At 57.1% G+C, this 23,832-nt stretch overlaps 1 protein-coding gene across 5 annotated transcripts in view; it reads right to left on the reverse strand.

The window, feature by feature from the left end:
• LRFN5 (leucine rich repeat and fibronectin type III domain containing 5) overlaps window positions 1-23,832 on the reverse strand; it is a 63,116-nt gene that overhangs the window by 10,654 nt on the left and 28,630 nt on the right. Inside the window, exon 1 of one of the 5 annotated variants that reach the window (XM_072864502.1) lies at window positions 3,047-3,101. The exons of the other annotated variants lie outside the window; for them this stretch is intronic. The gene's annotated coding sequence lies outside the window, so the exon portion shown is untranslated. Of the gene's footprint in view, window positions 1-3,046; window positions 3,102-23,832 lie in introns of those variants that run through there. 5 annotated transcript variants of the gene reach the window in all.

Consider the following 23,832-nt stretch of genomic DNA (forward strand, 5'->3'; position numbering starts at 1 on the left):
ATGTATTGAAAATGAGGGATATTTCATGTGTGCTTTACTTGCTAAGCTAAAACTCTCAGCAGCCTCTAAATCATGGCAATTCAATGGGTTTATAGCCATCTCCACCAAACGTTTAAGCTCTTAATGCTGTTTTCAGAATAAACTCCGAAGGAGCTAATTTTATGTCATTCAAAACCCAAAAATGCAAATAAAACAAACAAACAAAGAAAAACAACCCCAAGAAAAGCCCCCAGAACAACAGGGATCTAAATAAAAATGGAACATGGGCTAATTTTAGATCATCGCTGTTTTCTCGGCTGCCACAACCAGCAGCGCTGCACTCTTCTCCCAGAAAGCCTGACAGTTCAATTAGCCTTATCTCTTACATTGCCAGATCCAGGATCCTCACAGAGTATGGAAACAAGGAAGATAACAACAGTGCCCACACCAGCTAAATGAAATCATCTATCAGTGACTACGCCAAAAGCTCCGCGAGAGCCGCGGCGCTGGTTTCTGCGCAGCCCTGCGTCAGCGTCCCCGCCGCGGCGCGGGGAAGGCGGGTGGGAAGGCGGGCGCTCCTCCGCGGAGCAGGCGGGCGGGAGGGGGCACAGTCCTGCGGGGAAGCACCTACGTGTCTGAGAGGGAACTTGTGCATTCGTAAGCAACGGACCGTCGGCCGTGGGCCGTCACCCAGCCTTTCCAGGCGGGACTTTTCTCTTTTAACCTAGATCTGGCACGTACCAGATTCCAACGGACTCAGCGGCTCAGGGCATCTGCAGCACAACTGCCAGGGTCCCCAGACAGTCTTGGCTGGGGACACCACGCTCATTTAGATTTGCTAACTTAATACTGCTAATTTAGATTTGTAGCTGTGATTAAAGTAATGTGCTTGGATTCAGCCAAGTTCATTTGAAGAGCTATGCAAGATTAAAACCAAATCAGCAAGGTGCATTTACAAGTTTGGAAATACTGTTACAAGATGAAACGGCGACATAAGGAGACGTAAACTTCAACCATAGCTGGAACAACAAGGTTATGACAAGGTTACCCACCGGCGGACATGGGTTTTTTTGGATTTTAGCAGAGCTTTTGATACTGTCTTTGACAGCATCCTCTGGACAAAATGCCCGGCATGCGGCAAGAGCTGGACACAATGTGATGGGCGAGCAGCGGGCTGAAGGGTCGGGCTCAAAGGGTTGTAGCAAATGGGGCAACACCTGGCCGGTGGCCAGTGACTGTCCCCCAGGGCTCAGGTTTAGGGCCGGTCCTCTCCAGTGTTTCTATCAGTGGCCTGGACAGGGAGGCGAGTGCACGCCCTGTACGCTTGCCAACGACACTGAATTAGGAGGAGGTGCTGAGTCCCTCGAGGGCAGAGGGGGCTTATGGAGAGGTCTTGGTGGGTCAGGGCGCCGGGCAGTCACCAGCCCCGTCGACTGTAACGAGGACAAATGCGCATTCAGTGCTTGGGACCCGATCCGTCTGCCCGTCTCCTCCCCGCGCGCCCCAGCCCTCCACGGCAGCACCTTCACAGCCCCGGCAGGGTCAGCTCTGGGCAGGGCAGGCAGCTGCCCGCAGGCGAAGATGGCAGGGGGGACAAGGAGACTGTGCCCGCAGGGAGCTGCCTGGCGTCGACGCTGCAGCCGCGACTGGAGCACCCCTGGCAGTCAGAGCCGGGGAGGAGCGGAGGGTGCCCTCACGCAGAACCGCAGGCCCCTGGCGAGCTCCTCTTCGCGGCCGCCCCGCTCCAGCCCCGCAGGCACCCACCGCAGCGCCGAGCACCCCTCTGCAGAATGAGCGTCCCGGCCCTGGGCTGTCCCGGTGCAGCACAGGCGAGGAGCAGGCCAGGCCCGGGAGGCCGGTCACCCCGGTGCAGCCGGGCGGGCACAGGCACAGGCTGAGGACGGCGCATCACGGCCTGCGAACGCGGCCCACGGCCACGGCTCCCCAGAGGAGGGAGACTGGACCATGGACGAGCACCCCGAGCTGCTTCCTATTTTTCAGGGCTACAGCGACCGCACCTGCGGGAGGGCAGTGCCCGTGGGGAGGGAGCAGTTCTGCCAGCCCCGGGCCCTGGCACCTGCCGGCAGGACGGCTGCACGGGGCCGGTTCAATAACCACGGCGTTCCCAGCAAGGTGTGGGAGAGCGTGCGGGGATGGGTGATGGGTCCCAGGACATCAGCCATTGCTCTGGGGCAGTCGGGCTCCAAGCCCTCGCTGCCAAGAGCAGCCTGAGAAGGCAGCCCCGGCCCTGTGCCCGGAGCAGGGGCTCCCGGAGGGGCCTGCGCCCAGCCCCGGCGGGGGCCGGGTCAGGGCCGGGGCCGGGCCCCATGGCAGAGCACACCACGGCGGCACACGCCTGCGAGCGGCTCCCGGCACCGCGCCAGGCTCCGGGGCAGCCTGACCTGGGGAGGGAGGGCGGACGGGCCCACCCTGTCCACGCAGCTCTGCCCAGCTCCACCCTGCCCGAGCGGCTGCGCCACAGAGACGGGGCTGCGCCAGCACCAGCACGACTCCGTCAAAACCCCGTCACGTCCATCAGCTCTCTCGCACTGCGGCCTGGGAAACTGTCGGGGCAGGTGCTGCGGGGGAAACGAGGAGGGCAGAGAAAAGCAGGCACGCCGTTTCTCTTGGACCATGTCCCAGCCCTGCGTGGGAGCCTCTCTCCACGCTGAGCTGTCTTAACGAAAGCCAGAGGTGCCCGCAGGCTCCCACGGCTGCCCAGCGTCCAGCTGTTCCTCCTAGTTCCTTATCCACCCTTATCAGGTTTTTTTAGTGTCACATAAGTTGCAATAGAAACGTGGCAAAGTGTAAAAGAAGTTGTGTGTTCACGCCAATGCTCCCAAGTGCTCTAAGATTCGTGTGTCGCACAAAGAGGTACTGACATTTGCAGCTGAAGAACAGCACTGGATACTTCAACGGACAGCAACAGCAAAACCACGCTTGCATCTAAATGACCAGGCCGGTGCCCCAGCCTGCGTGCCTCCGCGGCACAGAGACAGGGACAGCCCATCCTCCCCAGGCTGGACGTCACCCCCTCGCCGCAGGGACAGCAAAAATGTTTCACCACCTCGCGGAAAGAATGCAGAGTATTTCCTCATGGGGTTCCTCGGCGTAGTACCCTGTCTCGTGGCTATGGCCCAGAACGAGATACTCCAGAAGACGGCAGGAACCGCAGGATCTGGTGGCTTAGAAGAACAGGCACCGAAAGAAGACATGTCCCTTGAAAGTCAGCCAGGCCGTACGTCCTCTCCTTTCCCAGTGCACCTCGTCCCACAAACAGATAACTCGCAGCGACAGCAGCACTGACGCAGCTTACAGCTCGTTGCAGAAAACACCTTTTCGACTAGGCAAAGCATTATCTGATTCTCATTATTTGCTTAAAAAATAAAAAAGAAAAAGAAAGCACATTATTTCCATAAAACAAATAGAGAAATGCTACTTTCCTAGGAAGGTGCTCATTGCTTTCATTTACTACTCGGTGTCTGCAAAAAGATAGGGATAGTCAAGCTCCTCATGTGACATTTGTGATTCATGCAAAAAAAGGCTCTCAAATATGAATTTTTAAATCAATTTTGTTGCTACATTTGATAATTTGAGTTATTCAATCTGTCTATAAAAACTAACTACAAACTACAGCGGGCTGCCCAGCTCACTGCTATACGGGTGCGAAAATTGTGTCTCCCAAGGGCAAACAACGCCATCTCCCCCGGTGCACGCTGCCTTCGGGGCTGGGGCAGACCTGCCTGCTGCTCTCCTGTCGACCTGAAACGACTGAACTAAGGCGTTGTCCCCAGACTGCTGTTTCTGTTTCAGAGCAGACAAAGTCCTTCCCCTTATTCACTTTTCCCAGCTACAGAGCGGGTCCGACAGTGGTTCGGCAGAGCCTGGGCTTGTGGGGACAGGGACCCGTCTTCCCTGTCACCCCTTCCCACCTCTGCCCTGGCAGCTCTCAGGTGGGGTGTGCCGACGCGATGGGCACAAATTCAGCATTTCTTCCCCTACTGGGTGTTTCTCCATCTCAGCTGTGCTCCCAGCGCGGACTTTCGGGTCACGCTGCCCCAGTCCTGGGGGCTGAAAGCAGCCGTCCCAGCATGGAGGAAGTACCCTGCGCTCGGCTGGGACAAAGCCCGTGCACAGGCAGGGTGCAGGGAGAGCCGGGACAGGCCCTCCAGCCCCCCGGCACCGCACACGGCACAGCAGGACCCGCCGAAGGGGGACGGCTCACCGGCACCAAGCCAGGCATTGGCAGCCCTCTCCCACCGCTTCCAAGAGAATCCACGCCACCGCGGTCAGGAGCCACCTCTCCTCCGAGGACGGCCGACTCCAGCAGCCCCTGGCCCTCCCCGGGCACGCGCGGACCCAGCCGTCCAGGATTTCCCGAGGAGGCAGACCTGTATCAGACACCTCTGCAGGGTTTTGCCAGGCGAGGTCCGGCGCAGGGGCAGGGCTGGGGTGGCCCCAGCCCGTTCGGGGCACTGCCACACCAAAGCCTCCCGCCCAGCTCCGCCAGCGCGCCGCACCTGCGGGGCGAGCGGCAGCGCCCGTGCACGCCTCAAAGGGCCCCGATCGGCAGCAGGCTATGAAAATAAATGACCACCCACTGGTCCTAGCAGCAAATTGAGGTCATGTAAAGAGCTAATGAATTTGAAATTTCTGCCTGGAATTGATCCAAGGGACACGGGAATGAAATGCCATGTACGCCAGGCTGAGATTGCTTCCTTTTCCCGATGTGCAGCTTGCTGGGGTTCTTTTGCTCCCATCAGTTTTGGGAGCAATAGGTTTTATGATACTTAGTGCAGCATCTGCCGCTGTGTCCGGTGCTACAAAGGGTCATTTGCGTATTGCGAATTGCGTAACACACAGAAGCAGCGGGATCCAGGAGACAGTAATTAATTAGCAAACGACTTCCACTGCATCCGATTCTGTTCAGATGGTAGGTGCTACACAAAGTCAGCGTGCCAGGGAAACCCAACGCGGCACAGCGGTAGCTCTTCAGAGCCAGCTGCTAATATGGTGCCTGGCTCAGACATAATTTGTCATCACTAAGGTCATGACAGAAGCTATTGACTGCCTCTGCTACCCTTCCAGGCCTCAGCAAAAGTTGTGATTTTCAAGGTCTTTGCTAATGCAATTTTGGGGGGGGGAAGTCTAGAAGTTGATGATATTCACCTGCTGGGGATGAAGGATGGGGAAATAGCTGCCACCAGTCACCAAAGGCATCCTGCAGCCATGCTAAAATGGGTGCATATAAATGAAGACGCTGTGATATATGGCATACGAGCTGCTAAACCTACTTAAGCAGAGAACAAGGAGCTTCAATTTCACAAAGGTCAATGATTTGTAAACACTCCTGAGTGTTTTGCTGAATCGGAAGCAAAGCACTTAAGAAAACAGAAACACTCAGATCACAGAACCTCACCAAGAAGTTTCCCTGGGGTCTCTGCTGGCTGCCCAGCTGCTGCATGGGCCAGGACCACGGGCCAGGACCACGGGCCAGGACCACGGGCTCTTGCCCCAGTGGAGTGCACGAAGTTCCCCACCAGCCGCAAAGCCCTCTCGCGCCACTGAGAATCCACATCTCCCGATACGGGCAGCAAGGAGCCCTCAGCTGCAAGGCAGCTCCTTCTGATACCCGGCCTGCCTGTCTGCTTGGCAGGGAGGATGAGCTGGTTTGGTTCTTTGACGCTTGTAATGCTTGCTGTAGGACTGAACAGGTTAATCACCACAGGGAGGCATGCTACGGAGGAAATACTGTGGCCCAGCCTTTGTGAAAGGGCTTCAAACACTCCAACAAATACAGCTGCACCCCCTCTAACCTCTGGGAATTTTAAAAGCTACAGGACATCAAATTGTGCTTGCTCCAGGGCCTCCTTTGGTGCGCCTGATGCCTCCGCAGAGGTCGTCAGGTGCGCTCCAGAGGTTGCGTCCCCCTGTAAATAACGAAGTACAGCCCAGCGCCGGAGGCAGGCTGGCTAATGAGCTGTTTCATGTAGCTGCTCTCATTTTCCTCCAGCCTTAAGCCGTAAACGATACGCATGCAAAGCAATGCATTCTGGGAGGCAATTTTTCTCCACGTAATGAGGTCTAAACTGGCAAGATTAAAGTGAGCAATAACAATTATTTTAATTAAAGAGATTTCTAGAGAAAGCAGAACCGATATCAGTAAGTCCTAGACCACACCGTGCGCCTGGCTGACGTCTGAGAGCAAAGCTTCTGCTGATTTCACAGCCGGCGGCAGGGCACGGCGCCGAAAATAGAGGGTGAGGTGGTCCTCGCCCCAGAGCTCGTGGGGGTCTGTCCCCGAGCGTGCCGCCTCCACGGCGGGCAGAGGCACGGAGCGGGACAGGCGCAGAAAGGGGGGCAGCAGCTGGGGGGACGCCCGGCAGCAGGACCCGGCAGCGGAGCTGGCAGCGGCAGGGCTGGGAGCGGCTCTTCCCCAGGAGGCGGCCGAGGAAGCCGCAGCGCTTCCCCGTTGGGGGGACGCGGGCCAGCGCGCGGCACTGGCGCGGGAGCGGGAAGCAGCGCTGGGCATCCTCCGTCTGCTGCCTGTGCAGCGCTGGGAAGGTGCTCCCGAGGAAGGACCACATCAGCGCACCGGGGCTTTCTGTAAGCAGCCGCAGAGCCGGAGCTGGAAACACAGGTGAGACTGACCTTTCATCCGAGCCACAAAGTCCCTCTCCAGTTCTGTCTGAGGCAGAAAATCAACCAGGTTTCTCCAGAAAGAAATAAGATGACCACAGCGCTGCAGTGTGGACAGCAAAACTGCAAACTAGAGCTTCCAGGAGGCAGAGGATGCTTAGATCAGCAAGTAATGGCAGCAAGGAGGGCAAGGCAGGGCAGGGTGCGAGGGGAGGTGAAGGTGAGTCTCCCCACACTGTCTGGCCCAGCCGAGGACCAGGGCAGGGGACACTTCTGCCTTTCGGTGCCGGGCCCTTTCGTCCTGCCCGGGGCTGCGGAGGGGAGGACGGGCGGATCTCCCACCAGCCTGCCGTGGCAGGGTCCCGGCCCCCATGGCCCACGGAGCGTTGCAGGAACCCTGCACGGGAGCGACACACCGAGCCACAGCCATGCTTGCACCAGAGCCAGCAGCAGGTCTCCCAAACCTGAGCCTGCTTCAGCCTGTGTTTTCCTGCCCGAGTATCTCTCAGCGAGGCCGTGACAGCACCACCACCACGTGGCACCGGGCAGCCGCGGGCTGGGGGTCCGGCCTGCCGAAGAGCAGCGCTGGCAGCCAGAGCCCGGGTTGGGTACCCCAGCTCCGGCTACCCTCGGCTTCAGTCTGGGACTGTGTCAACCAAACGGCTGTGATAATGGAACAGCCATTACTTTATAAAGCAGGACAAAATGCCCACCCTGTCAGTATATTAACTTCTTAATTGCTTTATTAATCAATTAACTATTTACTGAATTGGCACAGCTAAATTTCTGAGGAAGAGTGCAAATATTAACCTGCTAGGAAAAATATCAGCTGCTGCATAATAAGAACGATAGTATGTGCTGGCACATCTGCTTCCCCGGCCCTGCGTGGCAAGGCCCCGGCAATACAGGGCAGCCCCGGTGTGGGGGAGGCAGCACCCCCCATCTCCCCTGCCCCTGGGCTCCCTCCGCGGGGAGCTACCCGGACGAAAGGTTTCGCACTAGGAAGTGTTAGGCGCGACAACAGTAAAAAATAATTACATCATCCAGGGCACCGAGTATAGAGAGTAGCATGAAACCACTACTGCAGCATACCCAGCAACAAACCCATGAAACGCCAACTATCTCCAAGTGATTAATGCCTTGATCCACAAACACAGCACTTTTTTTTTTGCATTCTCATGTGCACAGTAATGCAAACTATCAGGGAGGCTTTCACTCAAGCGCGTACCGATGTCCTAAAGACACTGTAAGAAAACCCTGTACCTTGAGACTATTGCCTGTGTATGGTTACAGACAGGCAGTGCTGGCTGCACCCACAGCTATGGCAGGGCAAGGCGCTGGACACCTGGTGACACAGCACGAGGGCACCGGGATCATTGGTCTGGCACAGGGGGAACCACAACCAGACCAAGCTGTAACCCAGGAAAACAGTGTTCCCAGGAGAAGGGCCAGAGCTGCAAGGTAAGTGACACAGAGCAAGCAGAGGCAAATGTGAGCAAACTAGAATGAGGAGCTTGGGTAGGGATGAGCACCTTCAGGCGGGAGCCAGCTAACACCTACTGGGCACGATGGATGCATCCCCTAAAGCCAGGGGTGCTACCTGCGACCAGGGACCGACCCCACAGCTCACGGGGGACTAATGGAAACAACAGGTACCAGTGTGACTGTCACACCGCCGGACTGTCCCTACCGACAGTCGCCAGCCCTACGCAGCCGGCACAGCCCCCGGCACAGCACTGCTGCCTCGTGCAGCTCAGCCGCGGCCGACGAAGGGCTCCACACTGAGTCACGGGAGCCCCCTTGCACCTCGTCTTCAGTGAGGTCTGGTTTCGAGATGCACCTGAGTTTTCCCCCGCTGTGCTGCGATGGGCAGTAGCACAGAGGGGTGTGAGCCACCCCATCACTGCATCCCTCTAGTGTTCTGGCACGCAGGTGAGACGGGACAGCTGGGGGTATCCCAGTTCCTAACGCCTGGCTCTGGTGTATGGCACAATATATCGTACCACGTTTTATTTCTGAAGTTTCCAATTACATGTAGCTCAGAAAGCTGCTAGCATATTTCAAGCACACGTGCAACAAAACTTTCACATGGAGTTGGTTGACTCTTTCAGACATTTTCATTTATAAATGTGCACACAGAACCACAGTTACTTACTAGTCCTCATGACCTGAATCTCCCAATTTATTTTCTTGTGACTTTTAACAGCCAGCAGCGTTTGCCCTGGCACAAGTGGCCGATCTGGCTTAGACCTTTCACTGAGGGGTTCGAAGTCTCTGCTGAAGGACCACCAGAAGGACGTGACCCACGAGCACCCGTGCAGAGGAGGGGCTGACAGGGGACGAGGGGAAGCACTGGCTGTTTCAGGTGTGCAGCTTCTCACCCACCCAGAAAAACACCCGACAGCCCAAAGCAGCCTCGGGGGTTTGCTGTGGTAGAAGAGAGGCTGTGTCCTGGACTGTATTAAAAGGATACTAAACTCATTATCGCTGTTAATTTTACACATTCCACAGTTGTCCATCTGCCCTGGAGACAACCAAGCAGTAAGGGGCTGTCGCGTGCCAGAAGAGAATCGAGGTGTCGCGGCAGTTTGGCTTTTTATTCCCCACAGTTCATCTGTTTCGTGAGCAACTCTATTGCCTTCAATTGTTTGTCATCTTCAACATAATTCGCAAGTTGTCACTTGCACTTATTTTGTCTGCTGATTTTATTATAAGCCATAAGATTAGAGTGTTTTGATAGAATACTTTGTTTCAAAATCTCATCAGTGTACCACAGACTGACGATGCATCAAGGGCACCAAATTCCTGCTGCCTCGGGGCGGGTGCGCTGCCCTGCATCCGCTGCGCCTGCAGCTCCCTGGGACACCGGCTGCTCCTCGTCCTTCCGCGATCGTCCCAGCGCACGGGCGACCCTTTAGAGCAGCGAGGAAGGTCAGCGGACATCTGCTTCAGCCTTAATCCAGGACGTCAGTTCCTGACCCTGGGCACAGGGTCTCGGCACGGGGGGCACAGCCACGCAGCAGGACCCCCAGGCGCAGCTCCCATGGGTGCAGAGCCTACCCGTCCCGTGGGGCCAGGGCACTCTCAGCCCCTGCGCCCGCTGCCGGCCGCCTGCGCCCCCGTCCTCCCGCCCAGCCGCTGCCCCACAGGCAGGGATCCCGACCTGAAGCGCCGCAGCGGGGACGGGCACCCATGCCTGAGCACGTCACTGCCCCCGCTCCTCCCGCTGCCTCGGACCCGGCCTTGGAGAAGCACCGAGGGCTGGGGTGGGGAGGGACAGGGACACCGGTGGTTTGCAGTGTTAGAGTTCAATGGATGCAAAGTCACCTGGTGAGCACCGGTACGGCTAACGGGGAACACGGGATTTGCTAAAAATCAGATCACTGGGACATCTCATCCTGCACCTTGCTGCTGGAAGCAGCTGATCCTCACCCACTTCCAGAAGGCAGCCCGGAGCGAACGTGACCGTGCAGACACCTGCCTCTCGCAGGGACAGACCCAGACCTCCTGCCTGTTTTTAACGTTCCCGTGCGTGCCCTGCTATGTGGGATGCAATTATCTCTGCCTGTCACCAATGATTGTGAAATTACTTATCCCTCCTCACTCCCCATTCCCTGTTTGGTCACTGACCTCAAAGGCCTTTCACATATACTGTATCACAGTGCTGCATCCCGGGTAGAAAACCTCCCTTGCATCATCACAGTTATCCAGCTTATTCAGGAAATAATGGGAAATGATGTAAAGGGAAGTGATGTATGTATGATGTAAATGTATTGCCTTCACTCAATCACGTGAAGGCAGATCCCTCCGCAGAAGACAGAACTGCTGAGGTTGGCAGGACCTCCGGCGACCAGCCCGTCCATCCCCCCCCTGCTCAGGCAGGGTGGGCTAAAGCAAGGACACTGCCAGGGCCGTGTCCCTCGGACGTGCTAAAGCGGGCGCAAGGTGAGACGCAGGCTCAGAGCAAGGGCCCAGGGCGGTGCTGCCAGTTCACACAGGGATGCTGCACCTCCCGCCACAATGTACGTTTCTTCCTCAAAAGCTCCGTTTCTGGATTTGTGCTGTTTCTCACCTGTCTTCTACACAATAAAATGCTTCAGCTCTTGCCCTTGCAGAGCACAGCTTATAAACATGCCCGTAAAGCTCAGAAATTGAGGAGAAAAATAGGGTAATTATCGTTTATTTACTTTTAAAGCACTTTATTTTAGAATTGTTTCGTATTGTCTGGAGCAGACAACACTCAAAAATGCCAAGTCCTCAAAAAGGTAAAAACAATACTGGGTTCTCTGCAGCAGTGCAAATGCAGCATGGCTCCCGAGTCACGGCTGAAGAGTTCCCAGCAGGAGCCGGGGAACACGGACGCTTTCCAGGCACTCACTTCCTTCACTTCTGCTGACACAGCTCTTTGTGTCCTGCATTTCCACAGAAGTGCCAGAGCCTTCCCGGGAGGCGTGGGGAGGTTCAGGATCCCAAGCCTGAAGCTGGCCCCGCGCTCAGGGGGTCTGCCCGACGCTCGCCGCCCCAGCCAGTGAGCCCCCCAGCCTCCAGCACCAGCTCGCTGCTGGCTCGCAGCAGGCTCACCTGGGGCACGTGCCACGCCAGCGGCGTACACCCTGGTGACACCGAGGTGAGTGCAGCTAACGCAGCAGGCACACAGGGATTTCCAGGAATTTGGTTTGTTTTCCCTTGTTGTTCTGCTCCCCACTACTCCCCCCCGCTGACTGTCTCTCTTGCGCACACGCACGTCCCAGCAAGCCGCTCTGAACACACGGGCACCGGCCCCCTCACCACCAGCTGCCTGCCACAGGCACTGACAACAGCGTGGCGGGGCTGTCAAGGTGAGTCCCCTGCACCGGGCAGACAAGGTGGCAGCACACTTCCAGCACGCTTCCTGCACGCTTCCTGCACGCCTGCTGCTGGCGTGGCCCCGAGCCCACGGCCACGCGTGAGAGCTATGCACAATGCTGCTCGGCTACTGCCATTGCTGGCTAAAATGAATGCATTTGAAATGCAATGAATTAAAAACTGAACAAGTCCTAGAGGAAGGAGAACTCCGACATGTGGGGCGGCAGCGAAGGCAGCTCATTAGGCATTTGTATCACAGACGAGGAGCCGAGAGTGATACATGGGATGACTCAATGCGGCAGCGCAGGAACACGACTGCAGCTCTGTAATTTATTAATAGCTGTGCTGTGAGAAAAATGACCCGGGTGATCCCCCGTGGCCCCCTGATACGTGGGGCTCGGGGGGCACCTCTCCGCAGTCCACCATGGCTTGGGGAGATGGATACTTAAGCACAAACCAGAGTGGCTTCTGAAAAAGACGCTGGTTAAAATGCTGTGACAAAAATACACACTAAGCAGAAGGGTAAGAAACGTACCGTGCTCGCGGGCGGGCTGTGGGATCCCCGGGGGCCGCCTGGCCCGGGGTGGGCGGTGGGCCCAGGGCCTCCCCCCGGCCCCGCGGGCGCTCCCGCACAAGACCCCAGCACCAGCAGCGGCTGCTGCTCCATCCCGGGTGGGGATTCCCAGCAACACGGGGTCTGCTGCCCGGCCCCGGTTTTGTAAGGGCTGATCGTGATACTCCGCTACCGAAACACACCCAGCTGGGAAAGCGCCTGGCCACGCACGCCCCGGCCCCTCCTGCGTCAGCATTCCTCTTGGCATCCAGCCCCTGCTTTTAGGTGTTTAACCTGTAGGGGAAAGCACCTCCTGGCTTCATTTATACTTACAAAAAGTAAGGGAGATACTCGCGCTCCCGTCTGTCCAGTGTAAAACCCAACGCGCTATGTTTGTGGCTCAAGTAGGTGCAGCTGAGAGCCTATTTTGGCTTTTTTCATTGCATTTCCTCCTTGTCCTTGAAATAGAAAGTCTCGGCAATGCATCCTCTTGGTCCAGCAGCGGTGTTCCCTCCCAGTGAAACACCAGCTTCCCACGGCATGTGTACGCTAGTAATTACCAGCAAGCAACGGGCCTACCACCTGAATTGTCCACCACCACTACACACGATTTTCCTTGTGCACCCGTTGAAGGAAGCGGGCAGTAACAAAACGCAAGCAGCCGGGGCTGCCCGCCTGCTGTCCTGGCTGGCAAACACAGGTGGGCTCAGACAGACAGAGCGCTCGTCTTCCCAGGCCCCCCCTCTATAAAATGCGCGTTATGAATTCCTTCCTCTTCTCTTCCGTACGCACTGCAGGAAAGGCAGCACAACCGCCGTTGCGACCTCCCGACGCCGGGTCTCAGGCTCCCTGCCCCGCAGCGCAGGCAGGACCCGGGGGTGGGCGGGAAGGCCGGCCCCGGCCCCCTGCCCGCACCCCGGCCCGGGCCGGCCGTGCCCCCCGGCAGACCCGACCCCAGCACCCATCGCCCCGCGCAGCGCAGGAGCCGCCGCGGGGCTGGGGCCGGGGCACAGCCCCCCGCAGGCAGCAGCCCCTCGGGCCGAGCTCCGCAGAGATGGCTCTCGCAAAAACCACCTCGAGGACGTCCGCAAACGAGCGCTGGGTGTCAGAGTCAGCAACACCAAGCCATTGCGCTTCCCAGCTTCTGAGGTATTACCACACGAAATACTATAAAGATACCCTCAATGCTGACTGTAATATCGGCGTTAATTGCACAGCTGAAAAACGTGAGCAAGCCGAAGCGAATAAAGTGAATAATTGTTTAAACAAAACAGCTTTTAACTTATCAAAACATTTGTATTGAATTGGAATATTGTGGCATTTTCAAAACTAAGTGTTTTTGCAACATCAAAACACAACACAAACGCGAAGGGATTTGCTTTGACACTTCTCTGTCACCAAGTTTGCCAAAGCAGCGCGTTCCCAGGCGGCGTGGGGAGGCGAGGCTGCCGCGCTCGCCCCTGCAAAATCCGCCCTGCGCTCTCCCGGCCAGCAGAGTTTGCTGGGAGCGGGCGTGCTCCCCGCGGCCATTCACAGCAGACAGGTCTGCGCACGGAGGGGCGAGTGGCAAGCCCTGACGCGGGGGGAAGAGGCTCCTCGGGGCCACCGCCGCCCTGGACCCCTCCCCGGCGTGGAGCCTGCCCAGGCAGAGGCACCCGATGCGGCTGCGGTGGCCGGGCACCAGCTGCGGAAACAGTCACGTACTCGGACGACTGTCCTGGGTACCTGTCCTTGGGGAGCGTACCCGAATATACTGCTACGGAACTGCTGCGAAAGGGTGCAGAGTCGAGAGATTTGTCTGAAACAGAGCATTTCTGAATGGCAGGAAGCCAAAGGGAAGGGAGACTGCCACAGCCTAGGATTTCTGGCCAAGCAGCTGCCGCTCTCCCAATAAAACATGCGACTCGCGCAGACACGTCCCCTCTGCCTTGGCAGCCCTGAGCAGCAGCGGCTGGCATTGCCGTGGCCGGGGTAGGGCACGGACTCCCCTGACATCGCTTCACAGCACAAATCCTAGGACGATCCCAGAACATGCACTTCCAGCTTTCCCTTTTTCTTTTTACTTTTGTTTTAAAGGAAACGCAGGTTTGAAAACTCAGCACAAACTGGTTGTTTCAGAAACGTCTGCCCAAACGCCGAAGCCCAGAAAGCACGGGCTGGAGCAAGGGTGCAGGGATCCGACACACCGATCCCGGTAAGGCCAAGCCGGAGCCGGTGCCGCTCAGCTCCCTCCTGCTGACGCACCGCCACGTGCATGCTCGGTACTTGCCAAAGGACCCTGTCCTGTCGAGGAATCAGGATGGATGGTGCCGGCCTGATAATTAGCCATTAAATATTTTGTTTTATCTGCATTGTTCACTTGTGGCATCAGGAGTTATTTACTGCTCGCTGTTCAAGCCTTGCTCTGAAGAGAGTTATTATCTTCTCCTTTGGTTTTTCTGAAGGATGCCCAACAACACTCACCTATTTTCTCAGCTCCCCTGAGAGGGAAGGCAATGCCATCCCCATTTCACACGTAGGATCTGGAATCAGAGACGTAGGACTGCCCCTGCTTCTGCTCCTGCCCCCCCCGCAGACGCCTGCCCCGGCGCCCTGCGTCCCAGCTGCTGGGAGGAGAGGCACGGGCACCTGCTGGTGCAGGAGAAGGTGGGGCCGCTCCCAAAGGGCTCCCATCGCCCACGGCCCGGCCCCGGCCGGGCGGGACAGTGACGCTCACAGCGTGTGCAACACCAGCGATGCTCTTCCTCATCCAAAGTCCTGCTGTGAAGTTTTGGTGGGTATCAAGCAAGGAAGATGGCAAAGCCCTCCCCAGAATAAGTCACCAGTTTGTTTTCTACTTAAAAATAAATTCAAGTCATCTCAGGAACTGCTGAAATGAACTCTGCCAGATTATTAGACCATCTTCAAAGGTCCCTTCCAACCCAAACCATTCTGTGATTCTAGGTATCCAACAAGACAGACCTTAGCTGGAGGTAGGCAATCGATACCCAGCGCTTCAGCGCAACATGTACAACATTCTTATAAACTAGTGAAAATAAGGGTAAGATGTGGAAAAGTCCAACAGCCCTACTAATCAGCACAGTCACGACGTTTTTCCTCAACACGAGGAGTTTCTGAAATCAAAATGTTAGAACTGTTCTTGAGAGAGCGGAGTTTTGCCAAAGCTAAACTGCAGATCTGCTTTGCTAGAGCTTTAATCTCAGATTACAAAATTGCATAGAAAACTTAACCAGAAAACCCTCAAAATAGATTACTCTGATTTTCTTTTTTCACAAGCTGCCTTTTACAAAGCCCCAGAGGGAGCCCATGGGGAGCCCCTGGGGTGCTGCCCGCCCCAGCGTGCCGCCACCCCTCCCGCCCTCGGCCACCGCCATGGCTGCAGGCGGCACGGCGGCCTTCCGAGCGCCGCGGCTGGCCGGGCAGTTTCACCTCGACAGCTTTTGACAGCAAACCGCGTTTCCCAAACCCAGTTTTCCCACGAGGAAAATCTCACTATTCCTATCAAAAAACCTCATTTGCCATTCAGAAAACCAAAACGAAACACTTTGTTTCAGCCTGTTCGGACACTAATCGGGATATTTCCCACTGCCGAACGACCCCAGCGTTCTCACCTGTCTAAGAAGACGCCAGGCAGGGTCCCGGACCCCCGCCTGTCCCCAGGGAGCCCCAGGCAGTGCAGGGCTGGGCACGCTCCTCCCCGGCCAGGGCAGCGACCGAGGGGTCGGCACCCGCCCGCCCTGTGCGGGCCCCGCTCCCCAGGACGAAGGGCTGCCAGAGCCCGACACAGAGCCGGGCGCTGCCGGCGCTGCCCCGCTTCCCCCCAGCCCCTCCTGCGCGGGGGCAACGCGCCGGCAGGGCCAGCAGCACCAGGGCCGGGCACCAGCTTGCTCTTGCCTGGAACGCTCCCTGCAGCTCTGCCCGCCATTTCCAGCGGCTGTGACCAAGCACTCCGATAGCCACGCTCCACATGCTGGCGAGTCACGTCGTGGGGAAATCCACGACTTATTAATAATCGCGGAATAATCTGCGACTATTCTCGTCAAATGCCCACCTGCACCCAGCGAGCGCAGCTGCCGGAGCTGACAAAAGCCCCTTCGGGGGAGCGCGGCTCCGGGGAGAGGGGGTGAGCGGCAGGGGCGGGAAGGGCGGCAGCTGCTCCAGGGGTCCAGCAACGCCAAACAACCCCCGGCCGCACCCTGGCTGTGACCTTGCGCCCGTTCCCACTCCCAGCCCTCCCGCCCGGGCAGCCTCCCCGTCCGACCGGGCTGCTCCCGGTGCCGGGTGGTGGTGGCCAGGGCTGCCTGTGGCCGGCACTGCCTCCCGGGGCTCCGCTCCACTACCGGAGTCAACGTCTGCATCTCCTTGTCACCCCGGGGTGGGAACGAAGGCAGCAGCACAAACCACACCACAGGACAGAGGCTCACAGGCAGAAAGATCTGCAAAGCTCAAAACAACATGTAGTTTAACTTGGATAATTCTGAAATTATACGTTATATTAAATTGAACAGAGACTAAGAAAATGCCTTGACATCTCCCACGTTCAGCCAACTCAGCATGCCCTTGTGCGACGCTCTGTGCCCCGGCATGCTGGTGGATGGTGCCTCAGCTCAGATTCATCTTCCCCCCCCACCCGTTTTGGAGGCTGAAGCCCAGTCCCGATGCCTGACTCGGAGGCCCTTGCTCCCACCCCTGCTGCACCGCTCAGTGCCACGGCCAGCGAGCGAGGGGGGGGAACCCCAGACGGCACACAAACACACATGGGGATCTGATCATTTATCTTCCAAATAGTGAGGAGAGCCATTTTATTCAGGTACCCACATGGACCTGCGGTAGCAAAAGGGAGCGTGAAACTACATATCCCAAAAACAGGGATGCCAGAATGTCCTTTCTTCCCTCCACACATGGACGAGCAGGAGACTCAGCATGAAAATCATCCAGAAGGATTATTCCAGCCGAGATCAGATCCTGACAAAAGGCTGGTACCACTGCATGGTGAAACCTGAAACACAGCGTGCCAAACCAACCCTGGCACACACCGCTGTGAGCAGGTACACGGAAGAGACAACGGAAGTGGCAAAGCCAGGACGATGTCTACCGGCACTGGAGGCTCCTGGCAACAGGGTCCTGCAAAGGAGGCGGGACACAACGCAGAAATGCCCGTACGCCCGGGTGCAGCCTCCTGCACCAACTGCCCCACCAGCCCGGACACTGCTGTTCGAAACACAGCCGCAGCAAGAGAGAGGGAGTGCACACGCCAAAGTGCTGCGGCAGGCTCTGCTTCCCCGACTAAGCACTCCAGCTCCAGGGATCCTCCCCAAAAAGAGCAAAGTGAACATCTCCACCAAGTCTTGGATTCACCTCAGAGTCACTGGTTCACTCCTGGAAACTGCAAAAAACATATGGGATGGAGAAAGCTTTACCTTACTCGAGGTTGTGTCACACGAGGGCTTTTGGGGCACAGAAAGCTCAGATTTATCCACGGCCAAAGATATCCACATGCAAAGGCCCAGGGGCACCCAAGGGCCCCTTGTCTTTTAAACGGGCATCGACAGGAACTGCTCTGGCTGCCCCAGCACTCAACAGATAGACTCAATGCTGCAGAGCTCCCAGTCTGCTTTCCCAGAACAGCTCCACAAAGACTCCGTGCCCTTCCCTCAAATTCAGGGGAGTGCTCTTTAATAAAAAGGCTGTATTTTCAAAAATGTCTGCATACCTCCAAGTTAAAATGCAGTGTTTCATCCACAACAAGTAGGAGCCTCATCTTTGCCTCTGGATTCAGTCCTTCATCCTTCCTCTTAGGATTACCCCAGCGTCCATGCTCACGAATAGACCCACTTCTGGCACCGGCTGCAACCCCTGCACAGCCGCCTTCCCTGGGGACGGCACCTGCTGACGCACCGCAGAGCCCCGAGCGCGGAGGTACGTGCTGGGGCCATCTGAAAGCTGGGAGCCCAACTGTTCAGGTGCACAAAGCAGCAGACTGCCCTCTGCCACAAGCCAGCGGCGGGTCGCCAACCCCATTTCCAGCGACCGCGCAGCCTCCTGCAGCTACGTGCTTTGGGGGTGCCGGCTCTGCAACGGCTGCGCCCGGAGCAGATCTCGCTCGGGAGCGCTGGGGCACCGTGCACCCCGCCGGGCGGGCAGCCGAGACCCCGCGCCTCTGCACGAGAGGAGCTTCCTCCCTGTTGATACTCGGATGCTTTTTCTAATTAATTGACAAGGAAGATCTGCAACCACGGAGTGCTCTTGCGGTAAAGGCATGAGTATGCACGAAGGCACGAAGAAACACACGCAGCCAGGCTTTGCTATGAAATCTGGCGAGCAGGAATAGGAGCGTGATCTGGGGAGGGGAAGGAGCGCTCGCTGCCAGCGCGCAGCGCTGCCCTGCCGCGGGAGGCGCAGACCCAGCGTGGCCCTGCGGCCGGAGCAGCTCTGTGCCGGCGCAAGCCCCCGGCACCTCTGGGCAGCCTCTGCCCGACGCACGCTCTGCTTTCGCAGGCCTCGATGCTCGAGGGCACAGCGCTGCTCGGCAAGGTCGCCGTCGCTCATCGCACAGGCCCGGGAGCTCTACCCGCTGAATCTAACCCTGAACCAAACCCGGGAGTTCCCCCTGGTCTGGTGTGCAGCCGAACACGCAGGGGCAATGCGCTCTGACAGCCTGTGAGCGACAAACAGCTCGCCCCACAACAGGGCACGCTCCTCCACAGCCTGCTGCCCTCCGCTCAGGAGCTGAGCCCCGGGCAGCGGGCAGGGGGCACGGGGCAGGGGGCAGTGGGCAGCAGGCAGGGGGCAGGGGGCAGCAGGCAGGGGGCAGCGGGCAGGGGCAGGGGGCAGGGGGCAGGGGGCAGTGGGCAGCGGGCAGGGGGCACGGGGCAGGGGGCAGTGGGCAGCAGGCAGGGGGCACGGGGCAGGGGGCAGTGGGCAGCGGCCGGCGAGGAGGTGAGTTGAGGCAGGCCCAGAAGGCACGGTGCTCGGTTTTACACAGGCCGGTGACCCCAAGGGCTACTCCGTCTGCTCCTCTCCAGCTACTTTTTTGAAAAATCTGGCCAGCATTAACAATCAATTTTGATTAATGAAAATGCATTCTACAGGGACGAAAGCACTCGCTAAGTGAAATAAACCCCACCAACTTCAATTCTATTCATCCTACAATAGGAGAGTCAAAAAATACTGCTTGTGAAGCATTAAAATACTGCATTGCTGGGTCTGTCAGAAGGACCCATGAGAAAGTGAGTACTTACACCTCAAAAAGAAGGTCTGAATAGCGCACAGCAGGGCCTGGAGCCTTGCAGCAAAAGGTGAAAAGAAATCAAAATATTCCGTCCATCCCGACTGCGTGAGCTGTCCTACCTGTGAAACGGGGCAGGAGGCCTGGGCCGGCGGTGAATGGGGAACGATGCCCTGGCACGTACTGGCACCGTGCCGCAGCACCCCGGAGGGAGGCCGGGGGATGCCAACAGCCCCATCCCGGCAGCGGCCGAACGCCCGACTCCGCAACCACGGCGTGCGCGGCGGTGAAGGCAGGAGCACGCGCGAAGGCATCGAGTCACAGATTCGAACCCCAGGTCTGGCACAAACTCTGCATCTGCTTTGCAAGCGTGACTGGTTATTGCAGGAGAGAGGAAGACCCAAGGAGATTTTCAAAACAGACAATTGCCTCTTTTTGAACCCATCTGCGTGGTTAAACCCTTCACCAGCGGGGCCTCGCTGCTCCTTGGCTCCCCAGGGAAGCCGAGAGGTAACTGCCGTGCTGCAGAGGGGAGCGATGGGGGCAGGCACAAGGAAGTGAGGCGCCGAGTTACTGCAGCAATGGTGAGCAAATGGGCCCAGGACAGACAGGGGGACGCATAACCTCCAGTTACTGCAGCAATGGTGAGCAAATGGGCCCAGGACAGACAGGGGGACGCATAACCTCCAGTTACTGCAGCAATGGTGAGCAAATGGGCCCAGGACAGACAGGGGGACGCATAACCTCCAGTTACTGCAGCAATGGTGAGCAAATGGGCCCAGGACAGACAGGGGGACGAATAACCTCCAGTTACTGCAGCAATGGTGAGCAAATGGGCCCAGGACAGACAGATGGATGTATAACCTGCCTGACAGAGCCCGCCACACACACTCCTTGAAGTCCCTGAAATTACCTGTTCCTGACCGCCATCATACATCAGTACAGGATGCCCAACGTTGGCAATTTCTAACTTAGTGCTGTGACAAAAAGGTAGTAAAATTACTCCCAAGGTTTCCTTCACCAAACAAACGCCAAGGTTTTTAACGCACCGACACCCGCATTTCCCGGCGGGCACCAGCTCGGAGACTGAAAGGGGACGGGTGCGGAAGGGGACCCGGGGACGTGGGGCTGCAGCCGAGGCACTGTCTGCCCGGCGAAGACACGTGCAGTCTGGCCGGGAGAGATCGACAGCAGAGGAAACAGCGTGGTCGAAGAGGGAGGTCATCAGTAGGACATGTCAAAGTAAAATTGGGGGGCGTTAGTCATAAGCAGATTTCTAAGCCTAAACAGTTTGTAAGTTTTATCAAGCACTGTAAAAATAACTCATTTCTTCCACTGCCCCACTTCTGCACGGTCTACAAAATTAAATTAAAGTAAACTAACAATGATTTACTCCAGATGGACATTTACTATCCTAGTAATAATATCTTGCAATCGTTGCAGGATTAACTGAGGCCAATTCTTTTCTTAGTCACTATACTCTTGCATAAACATATAGTAAATTAAATGATCTAAAACCAGACGGGCATTTATTAGGGTTGCCTCTACACTTGCCTGAACATCACTTGTGGATGTGAGTCATAAAACATAAGCTGGATTTTAAGTTCTAAAGTTTAATTTAACATCAAGAAATACCGAGTACAAACCATAGCTCTCTCCCATGAAAGAATACCTATTTAGTATTTAGGCCTGGCCTGTTAACTGGTAAATCACAGCGGATGTGGTCAAATTAGCTACTGAAATGATATAAGATGTGCCATGTCTACAGCAGCCTTGACACTTCAAAGACAAAACCAGGGAATCTCAAGGAGATAAAACATTTTCATCACAATAACGAATGATGTGCACCAGCAGCATACATGTAATAAAAGAAGGACAACAAGAGCTGAAATGGAAATTTGTTTTGCAGAAGCCAAGAATAGTAAATGATTTATATGCACTTATTTTAATTTATTTCAGGCTGAGTGCAATTTATCTAAAGTCATCAAAAATTAATAGGCCATAGAGAAAGTAGTTTTAATAAATTCAAACTTAGGGGCATACAGCAAGTACATCTCTTCTCAATTGCTATTAGCACTTAACTATCTAATTAATCCACTACGTTATCTCACCTGGAAGTCCAAGCAATCCCCCTTCATGGGAAGGGGACTGACCGCCGCGGCCCTGGCTCGGCTGCCGGCACAGCCCTGGGTGCAGGGAGGTGGCAGGGCAAGGGGGGATTCCCGCGGGGCTCTCTCCTGGCAGGCAGCACCGCCTGCCCCGGCAGCACCCGGCGGAGCCCCTGGCAGGGCTGTGCTCTGCCTGCACCTGCCCGCACCTGCCCGCACCTGCCTGCACCTGCCCACCCCGCCTGCAGCCTCCGGCTGCCCCAAGAGTAGAGCCCCCCGGCGCTGCTCCCCCCTCCATCCTTCCCCAGCTCCGAGACAGCTCCACTCCTCACTGTCCCGGGGGCAAAATCAATCCAAATGCAGTTCAAAGCTGAGGCTGCCTTGGGGCGCAGGTCGATGCAGAGAGAAAGTGCTTTGGAGCATTAACGAGACCAAGGCTGAGACGGAGACCACCCTGGCTGCCCAGAGGGGTCTGCAGCCCAGCAGCAGTGCCAGCCCCCTGGGAAACGCCCCGCGTTAAACCCCCAGAGCTTCGAGGTGACCACGCTGGTTTTCCCCAGCCTGCCTTAAGCCATGTTTCAGAAAGAGCATTACAAAGCAGGGTAGCAGCACCGGTGCTGGTGGGCTGCCCCGGGCAGGCAGCGCACGGGTGCCAGGGCGCTCGGCCGGACAGCCCCACCGCAGCCGTCCCCAGCCTCCCCCGAGGAGCCCAGCACATCCTCAGACAGGCTGAGCACGTTGCCAGGGTCCCAGCCCAGGGCCCCCTCTTGGGGGAGCGATGGACAAGACAGTACCCAGAGTCCGGAGGAACTGTGTGATCTGAGAAACGAAGCCCAAGAAAGGTGATGGCAGGCACAGGAGCTACGGCACTGGGCGTGATGCTCCCACTCCAGCTGGGCACCTCTGCGTGCGCGGCCGGGCTCCGGCAGGGAGGAGAGCCCTGGCAGGGGCCTGCTTCCCTGGGAACTGCCGGCCCCAAAGCTGCCGCTGCTTCAGCCATTGATTGCCCCAAGCCGTGGTGCTGCAGCCTGAGCACGGCTCGCCCCGGGGAAGGAAACTCCCCGAAGGGACGGTTTGAGGCGAGTCCCTGACAGAGGCTCTGACCGACCACGGAGTAAATTCCAAGCACTTCCAGGAGATGGGAAATTGCTGGGATGCAGGAGCACCCCACAACTCGGCAAACACCCAGCGTCTGAAAACCCCGTGACAACTGCGAATGGCACCATCACCACGCACAGTTTGTGTTCAGCAGCAACGGGGCAGTGCCGGGGCATTGGGGAGAGCCCCCAGGACAGGGTCCCATGCACCGGGGATGCAGCCGGGGCGGGAGCATCCTGTCCCACGTCCTGTCCCAGCACCCCTGCTTGCCGGGGACCTTGCGGACAGGGGGTGAGGCTGGGAGCGGTGCCCGCCTCCCCGCAGCTGAAGGTCAGGGAAGAAATTGAGGTGATTTAGTCCCCAGCAAAAAGCCAGCACCGAGCGGAAAGCCCTGCCTTTCTCCATGCTGATTCAGAGTGCAGGCACTGAAGAGGCTCAGGACCGCGACGCAGGCAGCCGATGCCCAGATCTCTGTAGAGGCTCATGCAGCCAGCGAGGGGCCGCAGCTCTCAGCCATCCCTCTGGCTGCACATGGAAACTCAAAGTGGAGCTTGCCCACAGAGCAAGCCTGAAACAGCACTACTCGAAACACGAACACAAGAGCTTACTGACCGCGTGCACACAGCTGCAGCAGGAAACGGACAGATCTTGGTCCGTATTTAGATCCAAAGGAAACCAATGGGCATACTAAAAGCAGTATTTTCCTTTACCTACCAAGGATGACAGTTTCAGTGAAATACTGGGACTCATATTTTTTAAAACTTCAGATACATCTGTCAGGGTTGGGCAATTTTGCCTAAAAGAGAAACTTTCAATGTGCCATAAGGGAGAAACTATTTTTGCAATCTTCCCTTTGGCTCAAAATCTGCTGCTGGGATTTTTTCAGGAGGTAGTCCTCTGCACGCTTGAAAAAACTGACGGCTCTAAAATACATATTTATGGTTTCCTGATATAGGGAAAAACAACAGAAGAAAGTAATGATAAGCTGCACAAAATGTTAGCAGAGCTCTGGAAACAGAACAGACAGCAAATTGGGGATCAGTAGCAGAGTCGGGGAAGACAGAAATGAAAGGGTTACTCGGGGAGAGGCGCTGAACCCCAGCCACTGCCCTGCGCTGTCTGCCAGGGGCAGGCCAGGCGAGCGCAGGGGTGCTCAGCCGCAGGGATGCTCGGCCACAGGGATGCTCGGCCACAGGGATGCTCGGCCGCAGGGGTGCTCGGCCGCAGGGGTGCTCGGCCGCAGGGATGCTCGGCCGCAGGGATGCTCGGCCGCAGGGATGCTCAGCCGCAGGGATGCTCGGCCGCAGGGATGCTCAGCTACAGGGATGCTCGGCTGCAGGGCTACTCGGCCACAGGGATGCTCGGCCGCAGGGCTGCTCGGC

This window comes from Ciconia boyciana, chromosome 6 (genome assembly GCF_034638445.1).
Source record: "Ciconia boyciana chromosome 6, ASM3463844v1, whole genome shotgun sequence".
Taxonomy (NCBI): Eukaryota; Metazoa; Chordata; class Aves; order Ciconiiformes; family Ciconiidae; genus Ciconia; species Ciconia boyciana.